We start from the raw sequence: 17540 nt of genomic DNA on the forward strand, positions 1-17540 counted from the left end.
TTTATATATCTTGGAGATCAAACCTCTATCTGATGTATCATTAGCAAATATATTTTCCCATAGGGTTGGCTCCCTTTTCATTTTGCTGATGTTTTCTTTAGCTGTGCAGAAGCTTCTTATTTTGATGAGGTCCCACTTGCTTATTCTTTCCTTTATGTCCCTTGCTTAGGAGACATATCAGTGAAAAAATTGCTGCGTGGGGTATCTGAGAGTTTCCTGCCAATGTTCTCCTCTAGGACTTTGATGGTGTTGCGACTTATATTTAAGTCTTTTATCCATCTTGAGTTTATTTTTGTCTACGGTGTCAGCTGATGATCCAATTTCAATTTTATGATCAAAACACTCAGAAAAATGGGAATAAATGGGGCATTCCTCAATGTAATAAAGGCCATATATGAAAAACCTACAGCCAACATCATACTCAACAGGTAAAAACTGAAAGCTTTCCCACTAAGATCTGGAACACGACAAGGATGTTCACTTTCACCACTTCTTTTCAACATTGCATTGGAAGTCCTAACCACAGCAGTCAGACAAGAAAAAGAAATAAAAGGCCTCTGAATAGGAAAGGAGGAAGTAAAGCTATCATTGTTTGCAGATGATATGATAGTGTACATAGAAAACCCTGTAGACTCTACCAAAAAATTCCTCAACCTAATAAGTGAATTTGGCAAAAGAGCAGGATACAAAGTCAATATTCAGAAATCAAAGGCATTTTTGTACATCAGCAATGCAATAGAAGAAGAAATCAGAAAAAAAATACCATTCAATATAGCAAGAAGAAAAATAAAGTACCTAGGAATAAATTTAACCAAAGAAATAAAAGACCTGTATGCAAAAACAATATAACATTGAAGAAAGAAATTAAGGAAGACACAAATAAATGGAAGCATAGACCGTGCTCATGGATTGGAAGAATTAACATCATTAAAATGTCCATACAACCCAAAGCCATCTATGTTTTCAATGCAATTCTCATTAAAATACTAATGGCATATTTCACAGATAAAGAACAACCATTTCAAAATTAATATGGAGCCCAAAATACGGTGAATAACGTTAGCAATCCTGAGAAAGAACAAAGTAGGAGGGATCGTAATACCTGATATCAAAGTATACTACAAGACCACTATAGTGAAAACAGTTTGGTACTGGCATAAGAACAGACACATAGATCAACAGAACAGAATAGAGAACCCAGAAATAAACCCAAGACTCTACTGTTAATTAATATATGACAAAGGGGTGTGAGCATACAATAGAGTAAAGATAACTTCTTCAATAAATGGTGTTGAGAAAACAGGACTTGTACATATAAAAAGAAAAGAAATTAGACCACCACCTTACACCATACACCAGAATAAATGACTTAAACATCAGTCATGATACCATAAAAGTCTTAGAGGGAAAGACATAGGCAGAAAAATTTCAGGTATCCCACATAGCAATAAGCCAATATGTCTCCTAGGACAAGGGGAGTAAATGACTTAATGACTTAAACATCAGTCATGATACCATAAAAGTCTTAGAGGGAAAGACATAGGCAGAAAAATTTCAGGTATCCCACATAGCAATAAGCCAATATGTCTCCTAGGACAAGGGGAGTAAAGGAATAATATACAAATGGGACTACATCAAACCAAAAACTTCTGTACTGCTAAAGAAACCATCATCAAAATGAAAGGGAACTGACTGTGTGGGAGACTATATTTGCCAATGATACATCAGACAAGGGTTTAATCTCCAAAATATATAAACAACTCATTCAAAGAACACAAGGAAAACAATCAGCCCAATTAAAAAATAAGCAAAGGATCTGAATAGACACTTTTCCATGGTGGACATACAGAGGGCCCATAGACATGAAAAGACGCTCAACATCACTAGCTATCAGAGAGATGCAAATTAAAACCACAATGACATATCATTTCACACCTGTCGGATTGGTTATTATTAATAAATCAACAAAGAACAAGTGTCAGCAGGGTAACAGAGAAAAGGGAACCCTAGTGCACTCTTGGTGGGAATACAGATTGGTGCAGCCACTGTGGAAAACAGTATGGAATTTCCTTAAAAAACTGAAACTGGAACTAACTTTTTATTCTGGGATTCCATTGTTGGGAACATACCCTAAGAACCCTGAATCACCATTTCAAAAGTACTCATGACCCCTGTATTTATAATGATGCTATTTACAGTAGCCAAGTGCTGGAAATAGCTTAAGTGCCCATTACTAACTGAGTGGATTAAAAAAAAACTGGTACACTTACACAATGGAATACTATACAACAGAAGGAAAGATGGAGCTCCTACCTTTTGGAACAGCATGGATGGAACTGGAGAATATTATGCTCAGTGAAATAAGCCAGTAGGTGAAAGACAAATACCATATGATCTCACCTATAATAGAAATCTAATGAACAAAATAAACTAATGAACAAAATAGAATCACAGGCATGGGAAACGTGGAAAAAACTGACAGTGACCAGAGGGGAAGGAGGAGGGGGATAATGGTTGAAAGAAGGGGAAAGGACTAGGCAGAGAACGTGTATGAATGACCCATGGACATGGACAGCAATGTTGGGATTGACTGCAGGAGCAGGGCATGGGATGGGCAAAGGAGGACAAAAAGGGCACTACTGGGACAACTGTAGTAGAATAACAATAAAAATGATTTAATAAATGAGAAAATAACCTAAATCAAAAAATAATTTTACTAAATATACTCTATGTGCTAAGCAAAATAAAATGCAAACCGTTAACATTTCTCACACTAGAAATCTTCTGTGGAAGATAAAGATCTTTATTCTCAAAACCCTTATTGTCAAGACCTACTCCAGTTCCTGGAATAGCTGAAATCCATAAGATAAAGGAGTAAAATTTTAAGGAAATTGTTAACAAATGAGTTATGCACAAAATTCTTTAATTCAACACTAAACATATACAGGTAACTCTTCTTTGGTCTATGTATTTCTCTTTCTCTGATCCTCTATTATAAAGAATTTAATATACACAGGTGGACAAAAGTAGGCTTATGATTGTTCATGTGGAGAATAATACAATAATAAATAACATTACAATAATAAACTATTTTGCATAATCACAACTGTCAACCTATTTTTCTCCACTTAAAATGTACATATGATTTATTTTTAATCAAGCAGGTAGTTTTGTGGCTATTTTAATTAAAATGTATTTTTCTTTTTTTAAAAAAGTTATTTATTTATTTTTAGAGAGAAGGGAAGAGAGGTAGAAAGAGGGGGAGATATACCTTGAGGTGTGGTTGCCTCTTGTGCACCCCCTACTGGGGACCTGGCCTGCAACTCAGGCAAGTGTCCTGACTGGGAATCAAACTGGCACCCCATTTGGTTTGCAGGCCAGCTCTCAGTCCACTGAGCCACATCAGCCAGGGCTATTTTAATTAAAATATATTTTTATTTTTAAAGAAACTAATAAGTGTAAGGACTATAACTGAATATTTTTATAATATATTGTTTTTTTGAGTCTTGTGTAGTTTCACAAAATATACACTTCATCAATATAAATATTTTCACTAAACTTTTTAATGAGAAAGCATTTTGATCTGAAAATACTGCAATTAAAGTAGTAAGAAATTATTTTTATAGTCCCAAATAGGTGTTTTTTAATACATGCATTGTACTTAAAGAATCTATCAAATAGCTCATTTAAAATAATTAGTGGATTTAATCAATAGATTCACAAACTAAGAAAAGGTCTTAAAAATACCATCATCTTGTGAAATCATTTATTTAAAAATTTGTTTAATGTTGAACACAGTTTATTATGTGCTTTAGCAATTTTGGAATAATGTGCTTAATAGCCCTACTAGAATAGAGCCTTGGGGCAAAGTATACTATATTAAAATCTTGGTGCCCTTTTTGAAGATGAATTTAAGGTATTGTGGCTCCACTTCAAACTGGAAGCTTAAGGAAAATTAATGAGGGTCTTAGTGGCATTAAGTGGAGAACAAATAAGTAGTCACTCTATAAATAAAAGCCATTTCCTTGGGGATCTCTGGGTTAATTTCTGGTCTAGTTACACTCATTGTATAATTAGAACATCTTTGTAAAATACAGAAGTGTATTGACACACATATTCAATCTCATTTAAAGAAATTTAAAATTAATCTAAAATATTTCTCTGAATAATTTAGTAATAATTTTGTTTTTATACACATTTTGTTATGTTAAAGACCATATAACTTACCTATTTTCACATGGTTTTATGGTTGTTTTGGTGATTCTTTCTGATTACCCATTTTGGCATTTTCCAATGAAATGTGACTATTGTATTACTCTTTTGTCTTCAGTTCCTAGGAATATATATGTATACACACATACATATATATACACCACACACATACACACACACACACATATAGAGAGAGAGATATTTAAATTCATATTCCTAGGAACAGAAGAAAAAAGTAATACACTAAGTAATACAAATAAATATATATGTATATATATTCAATCAAATGTATTATGTATTTTAAGTAAATATTTTTTCAATGGCCACAATTAAGACTAAGCAAACCAGAACGATGTGGCTGTATTTTTAATTTTTATGTGTTTACTGTTACTATATACAAATGTAATTGATATGTGTATTGCTCTTCAATGGTGAGAGCAGACCTCTTTGCCATACCCCCAATTTCATAGGAAAGCATGAAGTCTTTTATCATTAATTCTAATAACAATACATATTTTATAGATTTTAGTTACCATATTGAAGATTTCTTTTCTATTCTTAATTTTATGAGTTTTTACTATAAACTGGCATGGAATTTATCAAATGATTTTATCAACTGATATAATCATGTATTTGTTTTTAGACTTTTAATAGGTGAAAAACATTTATTTTCGATGATTAAACCAGCTTTAAATCCAGGAATATACCTCTGATGGTCACGGGAACAATTCTTTATATATATTGCTGGGGTTTTGTTGTTATCTTTAAGGATATGCATGTCTGTATTTCTGAGAGGTATTGGTCTGTAGTGTTTGTTTTGTCCTTGCTGGTTTAGGCAGCAGGTAATAGTGGCTTCATGAAATGAATTGGGAAATACTCTCTGTTTTTCTGAAAAAGATAGAGCAAAATTGCTAGTAATTATTTCTTAAAATTTTTGGTACAATTCCCCCTGGAAAAGATCTTGGCTTAGGGATTATTTTTTATTAATATAATGAGACTATTAATATCATAGCTTTTGTCTAAGTATGGGATTTCTTGAATGCTTCTCCAAAATGTTTTCATCCAATCATTCCTATACTTACATGAAGTTTAAGTTCAGAATGAACTACCACAACAGAAAAATGTGACAAAACTATGAACCTTCTGAGTTAGGTGAAATTTCTCATTAGAAGGGGGGATAATTATCAGTCTATAATAACATTATCCCAACCACTATCTTTCAGTATAAATAAATATTGCTTCTCGTAGAAATTTACACCTGTAATTGTTTTAACAAATAAGCTGTACTTTTCGAGAAGTTTTAGGTATACAGCAAAATTTGGTAGAAAGTAGAGAGTTCCCAATCCCTTCCCTTCCAGTCTCCCCCCCTCACACACACAATTTGGTATATTATCAGTATTTTGCATTAGTGTGGAGTATTTGTTACAATTAAAAAAACAATTTTATGCATTATTATTAACGTTCATAGTTTACTTTATGGTTCATTCTATGTGTTGTAGAGAAGTATGGATTTTGACAAATGCAAAGTGTTATCTATCCATCATTGTAGAATCATGTAGAATAGTTCCAATATAGTAAATAACTTCTGTGCTACTTGTAGTCATCCCTCACGGCCCTGGTATCCCTAACAACCACTGATTTTGTACTCATTGTTTTAGTGATTTAATGCATACCAAAACTCTGTGAAAGTTATTATTGTTATTACAACCAGTATTCCCATTTAACAGGTGAGGAAACTGGCTGAAGGTCATGTCACTGGTAAGTATTAGTGTCAAGGCATAAAAGCAGGAAAGTCTGACTACAGACCCCAAACTCTTAATTATTATGTTATCCTGCATCATTAACCACATGAATTAATGTTCCAAGAGAGAGAATTTTTTTTAATTTGCAAAAATAGCTTATCTTTTGGTTATAATAATGACAAGTCAATAAAAATTAAATAGTGGAATATAGTACTTATTTGTAAGAATTAAAAAATTAAAAATTCTTTTCAGTTTTATTAGATACATTGTTTACAGCCCAGGTTAACCAACTCACTAAAAACCTAAGTCCTAATAACATGGATTACAGAAAGCTTTCCTCCCCACATGCCACCCCTTATATTTATACCTGTAGGTGTCAAAGGCTAAAATTTTCTATTGTGTCCCTGTGTTTATTTTTGATGTTAACTTTGGGTTCCCTTTTTGAACATTATAAGCATTAACAGTTCTTTTTAGCTGTAATCCACTAATATTATACAAGAGTCTGATTGATGTATTTGGAAGGTCCAATAAATACAGGGTCTAGATCATTTTGAGCATTCAAAAAATACTAGATATTATTATTAATGGCTATTTTTGCAGATAGTAATTTTCTTACAGAGAACATAGCATATATTTTAAAAACACTTCAACACATCTAAAAAAGGGTGAATAGTTTGTTTTTCTAGAGCAAAAATTCTACAAACAATCAAAAAATGGGGAAAGAACACCAAAAAGTTATTTAAAGCTTTTTAAAAATAATAGAAATAGGTGAGAAATGTATAAAAACAGGTTTAGTTTCAACAAATAATAAAGGAACAATTAAAATAACACATCTTGTCACAATTAGATTAATATGTATTAAAATATTGGTAATAAAGTAGTTTACTATTCTATTACTTGTCCTTTAACTTTTTTTATATGTACATTACTATATAGTCTTAAATGTTTAATCTAGTGATATTGTAAGTATTTATAGCTTCTGGGTTTGAATATGTTACTTCAGGGTAAGAAAAATATTATTTTATATTTTCTCCTGAAATTCCCTAGACTTTACATATTGATTTTTAACTGACCTGAATATTTTTTGCATAACGTGTGAAATAAGGCTCTATATTTGTTTTATTTCAAGTAATAGTGGTCCATGCACCTTATTCATTGAATAAACCTTATTTTCCCCATTGATTTGAAATATCAATTTAATAATATATTACATTGTTAGATATATACATTTGTTTTTGGAATGCTCATTTTATTTAATTGATCTACTTGATTATTTCTGTGCTGTCATATTTTAATTGCTGAGACTTTATAATGGATTTAAATTTTTAAATAGTTTATCATTAAAAAAATAAATAATATAAATGTACATTTAAAAAATAAAAAGAAAGAAGAAAAAAATAAAAAATAAAAACACTTCAGATACTAAATACTTCAGAAGAATGAAAATAAAATTATGAGTCATTACTGCATGCTGTGTATTTACATAGCCATGTTTGTTTAAAATTTCAAAAGTTTATAATGCATGAAATGATTTTAGACCTACTTTTGGAATAATAGAAACTATAAAGAAATTATTCTTCTCTGACCTTAGATTCTTCAGGCCTACTTATAAACAAACATAGATGTTGAAAGAGAATTGTATTTTAATGGTCAAAATAAGCTCACTCTATCAGGGGTTCCAACCTTTCGGTATCTCTGGGCCATGCTGGAAGAACAAGAGTTGTCTTGGGCCACTCATTAAATACACAGCCACTAACAAAAACTTATAAACAAAAAAATATTTAAGTAAGTTTATAATTTTGTGTTGGGCTGCATTCGTAGCCATCCTGGGCCGCAGATTGGACACCTGAAGTCTTTTTTCACACAGTGCTGACAGTGCAGTAAATGTAGACCTATATGGTTATTACCACAGTTCTGAGTCCTTGAAAACACCCTGTTCTTAGTGTGGGTGTCTATGTGTCTGCATTTTTTTTTTAGCACAATTGAATTGTTTAAGTTGTTTTTGTCACAAAAGTTTATATTTTGACTGTGTTAAATCATGTGAGATTTATGTTACAAAAAATAATTGTCACCTGGGGAGAGAAAGTAGTACTGTTAAATATTTTTAAGCATTCAGTTTTGAATTCAGGTCATATGAAAACTGTAGAATATTTGGCCTTTTTATTTCACTTCACACTAAGTCTATTTTATTTTTTTAATTTAATTTAATGTAATTTAATTTTATTTTATTTTTTCAAATACATTTTTCTCTGCCAATCCCCCACCACTTTCCCTTGCCCCCTCCCTACTTCCCTCCCTCAGCTTTTCTCCTTTGGTTTTGTCCATGAGTCCTTGCTATATGTTCCTTGACTTTCCCCTTCCCTTCCTTGTCCCTGCCCCGCCTCCCTCCTTCTCTCTTGTCTCTGTTGATTTCTTTTCCTTTCAGTGTTGCTGGCCTTATTTTCCTTGCATCTTTGTATTGTTGGTTAGGTTCCACTTATAGGTGAGATCATATGGTATTTGTCTTTCGCCCCCTGGCTTATTTCGCTTAGCATAATGCTCTCCAGTTCCATCCATGCTATCGCGAAGTTTAGTAGTTCTTTTTTTTCTTTCTGCTGCGTAGTATTCCATTGTGTAAATGTACCATAGTTTTTTGATCCAGTCATGACCAGATGGACATTTAGGTTGCTTCGAACACTTGGCTATTGTAAATTGTGCTGCTATGAACATTGGGGTGCATAGGTTCTTTTGTATTGGCGTTTTGGTGTTCTTAGGGTATAGTCCCAGCAGTTTACAAGTTCTATTTTCCCCTTTTCTGAGTACAGCCTTTAAAGTGAAGATTTCTAAGCCCTGTAATATTTCTTAGTTGTGGAATACATCCTTGGTTTTTCTTTGCCCAGGATCATCTAACAAAGACACATTCATAGTACCGATATGAATTACATTAGGTCATTTGCAGAGTTTTATTTTTTTAAGCCAGAGAAATGAGATGTGCTCTTAATTTCTTATTTCAAGTGTGAACTTATTTGTTAAAAGTAAAATAATAATGATATGTTATGTATGGGACCTATAACCCCATAGAAGCAAATTGAAGTCCTTTGGAGGGAAAGAAAGATGTAGAGAAAAACAAAAAAATATGTATATGTGTATATATGCATAACTATGTATTTACATATCTGTGAATAGAATGCACATATAGTATATACATACAAGTATTCCCTAACTGGAAGAAAAGACAAATGAGGTTTTTTGAAGGATACAAGCATTGCAACATGGCAGAATTAATCTGGAGACTTCAAAGACAGCAGTTATGTAAAAAGAAAAGAATATGGAGAAAAAAATGTATAAGTATGTACATGTGATCTTTATGTGAAACAATACAGAAAATAGACCATTATTCAAATAGATGGAATTATAATGTCTCAGTAAAGGTTTAACATTAGTATTTTAATATCTAAAACTATCCAGATAAAGACAAACTTGGGAAAAGGAAAGTTGCCTTTCTTCTGTATTTTTCAGTTTTATTCTAAAGCAATGGTGACCCTGGAAACCGAGAGAAAGACAGAACAGTTACCATTATTAAAACCAAAACAATAAAAAGAGACTGAGTATGTTTAAAAAAAATTATTGCCATTTATTAAAGCGCAGTTAGATTAAATTATTTTTAAAATCAAACTATTTTTACTCAAATATCTTACATGAATTTTTTTCAATATAACTTTGAAGGTAAACTGTTTCATTTCAAATGTATAAAGTTGCCTTTACTACCATGTAATTTTTTTAAAATTTCTATACAATACTGCAATACTGGAATACTTTTCTACCATTTACTTATTTTTACTCAGCTACTCTTTTAGATACACTGGGGAAAAGACTAGAGATCTGATTTTTCCATCTTTAGTCCTCTTTTATTTGCCTCATCTTTAATGTGATTTATGATTTATATATATTAGATGTGTTTATATATATAAATACATTGTAGCCTATTTTCTCTTCATATTTATCATTGTCTCTTCAGCTTGGTTCCAGATCAATATTATAATGTTACATGTACTAAGCTGTTCAAACTCACCAGTAACTAAGTTATTTACATCTCAGAGAAACATATGAATGATGTATATATAACAAAATGCCAAAATAAGCCAGATGACAAATTCTACTGGTTGTCAGCTCTTGGCTAAGATTTTTTTTTTTTAAGTTATAAGAGAGAGACAGTTAAACAACATATATAGTCTTATAAAAAATGCACATATATGCAAAAACTGCAGAAGAGTTTAGGAACTTATTTTTTTAGTTGATTTATTTAGTGACATGGGAAATATGACCTTTTATTTGTATGGTCCCAAGTTAACAATAATTTCTTCTGGATTTTTTACAAACAGACATTGACATCCATCAGAGATCTCACATAGACTTTCTTATATCTACAAATAAAAACAGAATATTCATTACATAATGCAGCCAATGAAGTAAACATATGTTAGTGTGATCAACAGCATAGAGTATTAAACAGTATTGATTTATCACTTCTGTTTTAGGTGTGGTTTTCAAAAAGTCATTATCAAAACCCATGCCAAAGAGTTTTTTCCTGTGCTTTCTCCTATGTGCTTCATGGTTGAAGGTCTTACATCAAGTCCTTGATCCATTTTGAGATAATTTTTGGGAGTAGTATAAGATAGGGGTCACATTTCATTTTTTTTACATTTGAATATCAAATTTTCCCAGCACCAGTTATTGAAGAGATTGTCTTTTTCTCCATTGAGTATTCTAAGCTCCCTTGTGAAATATTGGTTGACTGTATATGCGTGGGTTTATTTCCTGGCTGTTCCATTGGTTTATTTGCCAATTTGTATACTAGTATATCATTCTGTTTTAATTTCTGTTGCTGTATAGTATAGCTAGACATTAGGAAGTGATGCCTCCTACTTTGTTCTTTTTTACCAGAATTTATTTAACAATTCAGAGTATTTTTTTGATCCATGTACATTTTAGGAGAGTTTCTTCTGTAAAAAATGTCACTGTAATCTATACAGGGATTGCATTGACTATGTAGATGGCTTTTAGTATTATTAAACTTTTAATAATATTAATTCTTCTAATTTGCAAATATAAAGAACATCTTTATATTTATTTGTGTCTTCTTGAATTTCTTTCATAAGTGTAGAGATCTTACAGTTTTCAGAATAGAGATTTTTTACCTTCTTGGCTAGAATTATTCTTATGTATTTTATTGTTTTTAATGGTTTTGTAAAATGAATTGATTTTTTAATTTATTTTTGGAAAATTAGTTGTCAGTATATAAAAATGCTACTGATTTTTGTATATCAATTTTGCTTAGTGCAACTTTACTACATTTGTTGATTAGTTTTTAGTTCTTCAGTTGAGTGGTTAGGATTTTTCTATATGTAAAATCATGTCATCAGCAAATAGATACAATTTTACTTCTTCCTAGCCAATTTAGCTACCTTTTATTTTTGTATCTTGTATGATTTTTCTACCTAGGACTTCCACTACAATGTTAAATATTAGCTGTAAGTATGTCACATATAGCCTTTATTATGTTGACATATGTTCCTTCTATGCCTAATTTGTTGTATTTCTATCATAAACAGATACTGAGTTTTGTTAAATGTTTATTCTGCATTTATTGAGAAGGTTATATGATTTTTGCTTTTATTCTATTAATGTGATATATCATGATTGATGTGTGTATGTTGAATAGTCCTTGCATTTAAATGATAAATTCCACCTGATCTTGGTTAATGATTCTTTAAATGTGCTGTTAATTTGCTTTGCTAGTATTTTGCTTAAAATTCTGTATATATATATTCATCAGGGATATTAACCTGTAGGCCTTTTTTTTCTTCTTCTTAGTAGTGTCCTTACGTGGGTTTGGTGTCAGGGTTATGCTGGCCTTGTAAAATAGTTTGGGAGTGTTCAAACCACGTTGTTGTTGTTTGTTCTTTTTTGTAAGATTTGAGAATTGGTGTTAATTCTTTAAAATTTTTGTAAAGTTTGATAAAGAATGGTAGTAAGTGAATTTCACTTGGCCTTACTTCATTGGAAGATTTTTGATTGCAGATTCAATATTTTTACTTTGTAATTAGTCTATTGAGATTTTCTTTCTTCCTGATTCAGTATTGGTAGGTTGCACATTTCAAGAGTTTTTTCCATTCTTTTAGGATCTCCTTTTTATTGGTATCTAGTTATCCATGATGCATTTTATTTCTGTGGTAGCAGTTGTAATGTCTAATTTTTCACTTATACTTTTGTTGATTTTGGTTCTCTCTCTTTCTCTCTTTTTTCATGGTTAGTATAGGTAAGGTCTGACTATTTTACTTATCTTTTACAAGAACCAGCTGTTAGTTTGGTTAATCTTTTCTATGTTCTATTTCATTTATTTCTGTGTCAATTTTTAATATTTCTCTGCTTCTGCTAACTTTATTCTTATTTTGTTCTTTTTATTTCTATTTTCTTAAGGCATATGATTAGGTTGTGTATTTGGGATCTTCTTCTTCTTTATATAAGTATTCATTGCTATAAACTTTCCTCTTAGAACTCCTTTTGCTGTATACCATAAATTCTAGTATGTTTTATTCTAATTTTCCTTTATCTCAAATGACTTTTTTATTTCCCCTTTAGTTTCTTCTTTGATCCATCGGCTGTCCAGGAGGATGTTGTTTAATTTTTATGTCTTCAAAAATGTTCCAGTTTTCCTCTTGTTACTCTTTTCTATCTTCATGTCTTCATGGTCAGAGAAAATGCTTGGTGTAATTTCATTCTTCTTCAATTTGCTAAGACTTGTTTTGTGGCTTAACATGTGGTCCATTATAGAAAATGTTTTATTTGCATTTGAGAAATGTGTATTTTGCTGTTGTTGAGTAAAATTTTCTGCATATGTCTGTTAGGTTTATAATTCTAGAGTGTTGTTTAGATTTGCTGCTTCCTTATTGGTATCCTGTCCATTGTTGAGAGTTGGGTATTAAAGTCCCCAGATATTATTATAATGTTGTTCATTTCTGTTCTGTTCATTAGTTTTTAGTTTTGGCTTTATTATATTTAGCTGCTTTATTGTGGATGCACAAATATTTATAATTGTTATATCTTCTTGATAGATTGATACTTTTACAATTTTTAAAGTTTGTTTTTTTTTCTTTTTCTGATATAAGCATACCTGCCTCTGTTTTTTCTTATTACCATTTCTTGAAATGTCTTTTTCCATTTTTACACTTCAGTTTATGTGTACCTTTAACTCTAAAATCTCTTGTAGGCAGCATATCATTGGATTTTTTTTTTAATCCTTTCAGGCATTTTGTTTCTTTTGATTGAGTAATCTGTTTGTGTTACTGATAGGTAAGAACTCATTATTGACATTTTGCCAATTGTTTTCTTGTACATATATTGTTCCTTGTTATCCTGCTGGGTTTTTTTTATGGTGTTTCTTGTCTTTTGATATTAGTATTCTTTGACCTTTTTTTATCATGTCTTTTATGTAATTGAATAGGGTTGTACCTTGTGGTTATCATGAAGATGTCATAAAATAGTTTAAAGCCGATGAAAACTTTAACAGAATTTCTAAACTTTACACTTTTACTAATCCTCATACTCATATTTTGGTTATTGCTATTATAGTTTACATATTTTTATATCATATAGGTAAAAACTGATTATTATAATTATGGTTATTTCTTCTACATTCATTCTTTTTTATTTTTTAAATATTTTATCTATTTATTCTTAGACAGGAGGGAAGGAAGGGAGGAAGAGAGGGATAGAAACATCAATGTGTGGTTTCCTCTCATGTGTCCCCCACTGGGGACCTGGTCTTCAACCCAGACATGTGCCCTGACTGGGATTCAAACCAGCGACCCTTTGGTTTGCAGGCCAGCACTCAATCCACTGAACTACACCAGCCAGGGCTACTACATTCATTCTTAATCTTCAAAAGAGTTATAAATAAATTATGCACCACCATTACCAAATGATAGACTCTAACTTTGACTTTATATTAACTATTACCAGTGATTTTTATGCTACCTTTTTATGTTTTTATGATGTTAATTATTATCCTGCATTTCACTCAAGAACTCATTTTAGCACTTCTTATGAGGCAGGCCTATGTTTATAAACTTCCTTTTTTTTCAGGAAAATCTTTATTCCTCCTTCATTTCTGGATGACAGATTCCTAGGGTATAGAATTTTTGGTTGACAGCTTTTTTCTTTCAATATTTTGAATTTGTCTTTCCATTCTCTTCTGGCCTAGAAGTATGGCCTTTCTGTTCAGAAGTATGCCTATAGTCCTATGGGTGTTCCATTCTCTATCACTTCTCTCTTTTATCTGGCTCCTTTTAAAATTATTTCTTCTTCTTTTGACTTTTGACAATTTAATTATAATGCATGTTTTTGTAGCCTATTTAAATTCAAACTTTTGGGGATTTTTTGGTGGGGCCTCATAGATATGGATGTCCATTTGTCTCCCAAAGTTTAGGAAGATTTCACCCCTTATGTTACAGAACGGAGAGAGAGAGGTCCGAGTCAGGAGGCTCCCTCCCCCATCTCAGTACTTGTCTTGCTTGCAAGACATGAATTCAAGGAAGAGGTAAACATATATGGTGGAAATGAGAAGGCAAGTTATTTAAGAAACACACATGAGCTGCAAGCAGGCACCCAGCTAAATGCCCCACATAAAAAGAAATAAAGTTGTTAAGAATTTTGCTAATAAATTTGTTTTATACACTCGAGCAAAGGCAAGGTACTTAGCTAACCTAAGCACACTGACTATTGGGGTTTAGGGCTTATATACCTTAGCTGGCTTCCAGAGATACTCTCACTTCCCCTTCTAAATCTTGGGCATAATGTGCAGCGACCAAGGCTTGCTTTCTCGGTTAGTACAGGCTCTCTGTCTCAGTGAAATTATTACAGAAGCTTCCTTTCCCAGCATAAGCCTCTCCCTTCCTCCTCTGCAATCCCTGCTTGTGGTGTTCAGAACACCTGGCAACCTTACTAAGATTGTTACAGAAGCCCCTTTCCTCAGAGCAGTCCCAAGGACTCTCTCCTGCTCTATTTTGCTTGTAATTCTCAGGACACCTGGCCATCTTATCAAACTGAGCTCAGGACTGCTGAGTTAAGTGGTGAGACATGTCTCCTTTTGCTTCTAGCCTTCCATATTAAGTTCTTGTTAGATGGCAAGGGCCCTGCTTTATTTCCCCCTCTGGCTACTCATTCCTAGCTGCTACCTAACACTTATTGTTTTAAATATGCTTTCCTATATCTTTTTGTTTCTCTTCTCTTTCTAGAATTCCCATATGGGAATTTTTTTTCATTATATCCTGTAAGTCTTATAGGCTTTGTTCACTCTTTTTTTAATTTTACTCTTTGACTGAATACTTTCTAATATCTTATCTTCTAGGTAGCTGATTCTGTTGTCTGTATGGTCAGAAATATTTATGAAACTCTACATGGAATATTTAATTCAGTTATTTTCATTTTTGACACTAGAATTTTTGAAATATTTTTAATGGTTTTCATTGATCTCTTGAACTTGTATTGTTCGTGCATTGTTTTTCTAACTTTTAATTACAAATTTGTGTTACTATAGTTTACTAAACTTCTTTAAGATAATTCTGAGTTCTTTGTCTAACAGTTCATAGATCACTGTTTCTCTTGGCTCTGTTATCACAGATTTTGTAGTTTCCTTTGATGTTATCATAACTACTTGTTTTGTGATTCTTGAATCCTTATGTTAGTATCTATGTATTTAAGTAATCTGGTTCCTCTTCCAGACTACAGATTTGCTTTGGCAAAGACAGATTTTTAACATTCAGCTCATTTTGAGTTTCTTGGTGTGTCTGCTGGTAATGTCCAAACATCAACTGTTCAAGGACATACAAGCAGATAAGCCCAGGAATCAAAACTGATTTTCTCTTAACATTCTTTTTGCTATTTATGTATTCAAGCCCATTAAAATAATTTTTTACCTGAACCATGAAGCAAAAGTCTCACAGTCAAGAATGTTCTCTAAAATATCCAGAATGACCATCTGCTTGACAATACTTCCTGAATATTCATTATATTTTCAAAATGTAACATGAAGTGTTTATATTATGTTGGTCTTTCTATTGACTTAAAATTCACAAGCATATAGTAAGCATATTTCTAAATATCTGAATTAACATATTAAAATAAAACAAAATACAAAACTTTCTTGTAATCTTTGCTTTGTTAGAATTTAGAGTTATCATTTTTAATGTTTAACAAATATATTTTCTAAAATCACATTTAAATAAGATAGATCACTGAAAGATTTACATAACTCAAGTCATTTTTTCAAACTTGAATTAGAGTTTTAACAGTTTTGCATTCTTTTCTCACAATGATGGTCTGCTGTTTTCTTTTCTAAAATATGACAATAAGTTGCAGAAAGTGTCATGCTATCAAATGTGAAATAGATGTGTTTCCCTTGAGGAAAACTTTCCAGAACAGGTCAAACAGATGTCTGAAAAACATTGAAATTTATGGACTCTTCATACATTTACATGACAATGAGCCACAATATAAATTCATGTATCCTTGTTATATAAATTGAAAATCATCAAAATAGAATTGAAATTATGTCTTGAAAATGGCATTTAAAACCTAAGGGGATTTTTTTCTTTGTTCTTGCTGTTACTCTTTGGAAATACAATAATAACTGTTAAAAATTAGGACACTAACCCTGGATTCAAAAAGAAACTAAATGCATGCAGAAACAGAATTGTGTTGTGTGAAGCATTATATCTAATCAATTTCTTCTGTACTGAATCTATAAACTTTTAAGGATGAGGTTATCACAGTGTAGGAAAACAGGAAATGGTTTCGAAGCTCTTAAAAACCAAATTGGACACTGTCTGGCTGAGTACTTTAAAAAATCCTTTTGCTTCACCTTTCTTATGTTAACAATAAAGGAATCGAATTATAATATTTGTTGGGTCCCTTGAAAAGATTCTGTTATCTTTATCAGTCTTGGCTGTGTATCAGAATAACTCATGGGGATTTAAGAAATACAGATGTAGATGGCTCTTCTGAAAATTGGTTCTTTAGTGATGGGATATGGGCATTGTATTTCTAATTCTTAAATTATAAACATTATGTTCTTGAATAACAAGCTTTTGTTCAACACTATTTTATTATAAATTTATAAGATGCCATAGGAACTTAACTTTTGTTTACAACAATTAACCTATGGCAAAACTGGTTTCATTTTATGTCGTTTCACTTAAAGTCATAGAACCTACTAACAACATTAAAGACTTACTCTGTGTATGTGTTTGTGTATTCATGCATCTCTTATTGAGAGAACTAGCTATTTATCTGTTGTAAGGGTATTATTAAGTAACTTGGTCATTAATAATTCTCAGGTTATTTTTATAAGAAATTACCTTTGGGGTCACTTGTGAGTTCTCATCTGCTTGCTAGAAGATAGTAACTTGTAATCAAATATGTCCAATATATGATTCTACTACAAATCCAAACATATATTGGCAATTATACCCAAGAACAGTGTATACTTTATGTAGTCAGTGACCAGTGACACACCATCTTGCCAGCTAAGCACCTTGGAAGAAAGAT

The sequence above is a fragment of the Pteronotus mesoamericanus genome, unplaced genomic scaffold (assembly GCF_021234165.1).
Source record: "Pteronotus mesoamericanus isolate MK-2021 breed Mesoamerican mustached bat unplaced genomic scaffold, CSHL_Meso_final scaffold_167, whole genome shotgun sequence".
NCBI classification, from domain to species: Eukaryota; Metazoa; Chordata; class Mammalia; order Chiroptera; family Mormoopidae; genus Pteronotus; species Pteronotus mesoamericanus.